Source organism: Oryzias latipes, chromosome 14 (genome assembly GCF_002234675.1).
Source record: "Oryzias latipes chromosome 14, ASM223467v1".
NCBI classification, from domain to species: domain Eukaryota; kingdom Metazoa; phylum Chordata; class Actinopteri; order Beloniformes; family Adrianichthyidae; genus Oryzias; species Oryzias latipes.
The window spans coordinates 112,036-118,035 of NC_019872.2; the positions used below are offsets into that span (position 1 = coordinate 112,036).

The 6,000-nt window shown below is 36.6% G+C and overlaps 2 long non-coding RNA genes across 4 annotated transcripts; both read left to right on the plus strand.

Annotated features, from left to right (window-relative positions):
• The first annotated feature begins 729 nt into the window (after positions 1–729).
• LOC111948645 lies at positions 730–2,325 on the plus strand. Its single transcript, XR_002874600.1, has 3 exons — positions 730–1,046; positions 2,028–2,116; positions 2,278–2,325. It is a non-coding gene; the product is annotated as an uncharacterized LOC111948645 (long non-coding RNA).
• A 51-nt stretch (positions 2,326–2,376) lies between these two features.
• Positions 2,377–5,158, plus strand: LOC111948702. 3 transcript variants are annotated; one of them, XR_002874663.1, is made up of 5 exons: positions 2,377–2,427; positions 2,638–2,732; positions 2,828–2,961; positions 4,604–4,729; positions 5,023–5,158. It is a non-coding gene; the product is annotated as an uncharacterized LOC111948702 (long non-coding RNA). The 3 variants fall into 3 exon arrangements; XR_002874664.1 differs by having other exon boundaries at positions 2,385–2,427; positions 2,643–2,732; XR_002874662.1 differs by lacking the exon at positions 2,377–2,427 and having other exon boundaries at positions 2,555–2,732.
• Positions 5,159–6,000: the final 842 nt, after the last annotated feature.

Genomic DNA, 6,000 nt, shown 5'->3' on the forward strand with positions numbered 1-6,000 from the left:
ACACTGCTAAGCCCTCGTTTTGTGGCATGGAGAGATCGCTGTGGCTTTATTAAATCACTGATTGTTGAGAGTCGAGACAAAACACCTTCAAAAAAACTTTTCACTTTTTTTACCCTACATTGATGAAGGTTACATATTTATGTAGATAAATCTTTGTGTTAAAACCATGTACACTGTCAGAAAAAAGGGTACGGTTGGGGTACGTTTGTGAACACTTAGGGTACAAATTCCCCATTTGTACCCTAAGTGAGTCATAATTACACCTTAGGGTACTCATATGTACCATTTAAGGATAAAAAAGGTACAAATATGTTTCCAACCATCAGAGGGCCCATATTTGGACCCTTTATTCCACAAACAAAGATACAATAACTTGTGTGACAAAAGTAATAATTCAAAGTGTATAAAACGTCACCCAAAATCATTTAATACGCTGTTGGTTATTTGGAAAAGATGCACAAAATAACCAAATATATTTAAGATACCACACATCTTTTATGACTAGTTCTGAACAGTACACAAGCACATTATATATTATTGATTGTGCAGAGCATCAAGATAATAACTTTTAAACATGTATTAGTGTGAGCCTGTTTTTGTTTTACTTATATAAGAGCTGTTTTAAGTTTTGCCTTTAATTTAGAGCAAAAGCACAATGTAGACAAAATTATTTGATATTTTTAACCTTATATGGTGTACTTTAACTTGGCCTAAGTTCAATTTAAATTTCTAGTCTTTGAGCTGTTAATTTAAGTTATTTTTTTTCTAATCATACATTCTCATAAAAAAGTAAATTTATCTGTTACTACGTTACATTATGTGTACATATTAGTACCTTTTAGCTTTTGTACCTACACAGGAAAAATGAGAGAGTACTTTTTTCGGAGTTACCATCAGTAATTTTTATTTAAGTAGGTGTAAAAACGTAGAGGAAATATGTTGGAGTAATCCAGCGAGACCACGCCCACTCTACTTTCTTAAGTTTCGTTTCTTCCGCCATTTTGTTATCCCGCAGCGGCCGGAGGAAGATAAAGGCTGTGACTGAGGTAAGTCTGCTAATTGCTCAAAAATAAGTTGGAAACTTGTTTTAAGCGGGTTCGGTTATTTTATCTGTAAGGAATAACTTTTGTGTAGTGGAATGCTGCTATTCCACCGTGTATGTGCCTGTGAGGAGATTGAAAACTACGAGCAGGAGTTTACTAACGGTTAGCCTCAGCCGTTTGAAGTTCAGCTAAATGCAGCCATTAAATAAATTAAGCTGTTGTTTTTATTGGTGTTGTACCGCGTTCCGTTAAATACATTGAAATATATACATTTTTTTCACTAGATAATTCTGTGGCCGTTTTACCGATGTACGCTGGCGTTGATGCACCGGTTGTTTTTGCCTACCCCCCCCCCCCTTTTTTTTTTCTTTCTTTCTGTGTTTCTTAGTAAGGAAGCCAGCTACTTTTGAAACGACCAGCTCCATAATTCCTACTGATATTTATCAGGTCCGTCGAATTCAATGCGTTAATCGTTTTAATCTGTAATGTGTAGGAGTCCAATAAGGTGTTTTTTTTTTTTACACCGCAGTGAGTATGGCAGTCCTTCCCATTTATATGTCAGCCTGCCGTAGCTGCTGTGCGCGGGCAGCCACCATTTCCCGAATGCAAGACAGTGACAGAGACTGTTTAGGTTGTCATGATCGCTCATTGTTGGTCAAGCGAAGTTAACACTGTGTATTGTTGATTTTGATCATTCTCCTGAAGAGATTATTTTTTTTAAATGGAGGTCCGTGATTCCAGATACTCCTCACGATTTCCCAAACCAAAAACTCATCTATAAACCAGGAAAAAACATTTTTTTTAAATGAACTTCCAAGAAATAAATCTGTAGGCCCTTAGAAGCCAGTATATTTCCCATTACTATTTTAAAATGTATTAATTTATTTGGAACAGGGCTTAGATCTGAAGAAATGCTGTGTTGGTACCTTTTGGTGTTGTAATGTTTTTTCTTTTTTGTAATATATTATTTTTTTTTCCCACCAGGAAAGATGCAAGCTGTGCGTGAACATGTTGAACGCTAACAAAAAAATGTTTTGAAGTTCAGCTGACCTTCAAATCCTTTTGGGAATGTGGTGAGTGGAAACATCACAATTTCCAGCATTTTTCTTTACAGGAATCAGTCAACTTTGTGGATAAACTGTCAGCTGTGATGCAAACAGATTTTTTTAATTGCTTTTTAATTTAAAGATAATTTCTGTGCTGTATTCTAAACATAATTTTGCTGTGTTCACAGCTGCCAAAAAGTTCAACATCCCAACCTTGGACTTGAAAGTGTTTGATGACTCAAAGACAGAAGTTGATGAGCAGGTTTTTGATCTCCTGTTGAAAAACCCAAACTTTGGTGTGTTGGAAATTTGTCTGGCCGAAGATACAAATCCAGAAGGTGAAGTTTTTCTTTTAAATTGTAATTTATCTATTTTGTTTTGAATGGTTTTGGGTAAATTCCCCTTTGATGCCTTAATTTATTTCCAAGGGAAATAATCTGTGTTTTTGCTTTCAAGTACATGCTAAATTAAGAACATTTTTGAGCTGAAGAGTTTTGATTGTATATTTGCATCAATAGGAGTCTAATGGTCAATGATTTATTTGACAGGATAGTGTGGGGAACAAAACACGGGCAAATAAGTGAGTTTTTTTATCCTATTGCTGTCCTGGACAAGATAATAAATCTGCTAAACTGTTAATTCGGTCAGTATTTAAAAATCTTTGTTTTTACTTTTTTTGTTTTTGCTATCATACTTATTTAAATATTACAGTAACTGAAAGCTTTAATACTTTGACAGATCAGCCGAGTTGTCCTGCATAAAGCTGCAATACCAGTTCAAGTGGAGATACTGAAGTGGACTCAGATGACACCATAATATTACAACTCAGTCCTACAACAAGACGAAGACTTGAAGACACCTCTCTTGCCAAAGTAAGTAAATGATTTTTTCACAAAGTCATTTCAAGCATTCAAAGTCAGGCTGTCTTTCCAATTCAGTTAAGTTGTCAAATAGTGCAGTAAGGCAGATCATCCAAACTAGTTTAAAGTTTTCTAGGGAAACAGCAGATTGCACCGAGTAAGTCACAACACATTGAATACATTCTGGAATACTGTCCTTATCATACAAACATATAATTCTTCTGTATTTCCTTCAACAAAGCTCTGCATAATTAACAAGATATTGACTATACGGGCGACAGTGGCTCAGGCGGTTGAGCGGGTCGTCCAATGACCGAAGGGTTGGCGGTTCGATCCCCGCTCCCGCCAGCCAAAATGTCATTGTGTCCTTGGGCAAGACACTTCACCCTCCTTGCCTCCAGTGTGTCTCCACTGGTGTGTGAATGTGCATGAATGGTCCCGGTGATGGTCAGAGGGGCCGTAGGCACGAAATGGCAGCCACGCCTCTGTCCCAGGGCAGCTGTGGCTACAACCATAGCTTACCATCACCAAGTATGAATGAGGAGTGAATGAATAATGGACACAATGTAAGCGCTTTGAGTGTCTTGAAAAGCGCAGATAAATCCAATCCATTATTATTATTATACAAAGACAGACATTGATTATGCAGTTTTTGAGGGGGAAAATGTTTTCTGGGACATGGTTTCTGCAGTTCAATTGGAATTCACCTTCAAGTTCTTGACAGGACTGTTTTGCAGAGTTAACCGGCCTTAATTTCCCATCATGCCATTGTTTACGCTCCCGTTACCTTACAGTCCCTCACAACCCCCAAGCAACAGAATTGGCGTGCAATATTGGAGCTATCCAGCCTTATAGATGTGAGCCAGATGCCAACTCAGACGAGGAGAATGAAGACAAGCGGAGCAGGGAGCTTGTGGCCTGCCAAATATAGCTTGTACGTAACAACTACAAGCTTTCTCAAATGACATCTTTTCATCTGCTCCTGATTCATCCCAATTTGAGAAAATAAATATTCAGAAACACAGTTTTATTCTTAAATCTTAAAACAATATGTCATCATAAAAATGCTACATTTTAAAAAATAACTTTCATTGGAGTGGGTCCCCCATTTTTAACATGTCGCAGTATTTTTCTCATGATGGGCACGTTTAAAACTGCACATCTGAGTATTCACTCAAATTGGGATGAATCAGGAACAGACAAAATAAATGCAGTTTGAGGAAGGTCTCTATTGTGACGCACCACATGAAATGAAGTGGGTCCGAGTCCCTCTGCTCTGCCGTATTCTGATGCGTCCACTTGCAGACAAACGGATCCATTAACATCTTCATCATACTTGTCTGAGCTTGATCTAAACTATGGCCGGAAAGCTTCAATATTGCTCACCATTTTGGTTTCACCACTAATGTTAGTTTTAGGTTGGAAGGACTTTAAGCTAGAGGGAGAGGGCGTAAACAAAGGGATGATCGGACATCAGCGGAGGGTAACTACTGTGTCAATAGCCCCGCCTACAACTCAGAAGTTAATTTCTGATCAACTCCAAACCACTCTGCACAAACGGTCTTTAAACATCATCTCAAAGTGCTTTAACCCCAGTATCAGTGCTTGCAGTTGTATTTTTTATTAATATGGACTTTTAAATTTGATCCAATAGGTGGTTGCTGTCATTGGTGAGGATGCATCATCCGTTGAAGGTCACGTGAATGTCCTGCATATCCAGTACAGCAAGGTGCGAGAGGATATACTAAAGAAGTACCCTTTCTTGAAGACAACCTCAGGGGTCAGTGACATTTTAAATCAGTTCTCAGCTTAAAATACATTTTGAATGTCAATATAAGCTGAGACATCTGCTAAAATGACCATTAACAGCTTTAACTCAATTGTAAAAACATTGTAATATTCTAAACCCATATATAAATATATAGTCATTCAAGCCAAGTAATATTTATACAATGAGATCACTAAAGGGAAATGGCAATGAAAGAGGCAACAAAGAATATTAGAATGTTTTATGTCTTTTGTTTGTTTTAGTTTAAGTGAATGATTAATTTTCTAATTTTTTTCAATTTTCAGTTGTTTGACGATGTTGACCGAATGCATCCATCACCTGTCAGTTTAAGCCAGCGCTTCAAGGACGGCGTTTACCAGTATTGTGCCAAAGGTGCTTGAGCTTGTTCAAAGAAAAGCTCCATTAGCCAAAGTCTCCAAAGAATCAAGAGAAGAGATGCTTGCAGAGGATCTACTAGGTATTGACATAAACGTAATCCTTGGTAATCTTTAGTGTGTTTTATAGTTCTTCTTTTTAGAATTCGTATCAATATTATCTTATCACATTTATGCATTTTATTATTTAAATTATGCATTTAAACTTGGTTATAAGTTTACTTTTTTATTTATTTTTAGAAAATGTAGAATGCAGTAGAAAGATGTGCTTAAAATGAGGTCTAGTGCTTCTTTTGTTAATGTCAAAAGCTTTATTTCATGGTTTAAAAATGGTAACTGAAGTGCTATGTGCTGTTTACAATTGATCAAATGTTAAGGTTATAGTTACAATGAATGCAATGTGAACTGAAGGAGAAATATAGATTTTTCATTATTGTAAAATTGCTAATAATTGTAAATATATGCATCCTGTTGTGACACTGTGAAGCTTAAAACATTCATACTGTAAAATGTCTGAATTGTAATTGTTTTGAATGTTTAATAAATGTGATAAACAGTATACTGGTCTTTTAATGTGCTGTATCTGGTACAAATTTGCCATCAAAGGGTACAAAAGGCTTGTCACTGGGGCAGTACCCTTAAAAGAACAAATTGGTACCTTTTTTAAAGGTACATTATGGTACCATAGCACTATAAGGTACAATTTAGTCCACAGAGGTACATATTTGCCTTTGAAAGGTACATACTGAAAGGGTACAGATACGTACCAATATGAAAGGGTACAACATTTGTACCCTTGAGGGTACTGCCCCAGTGACAAGCCATTGTACCTCTAAAGGTACAAATTTTGCACATTTTTTCTGACAGTGTAAAGGTACAGGAAGAATT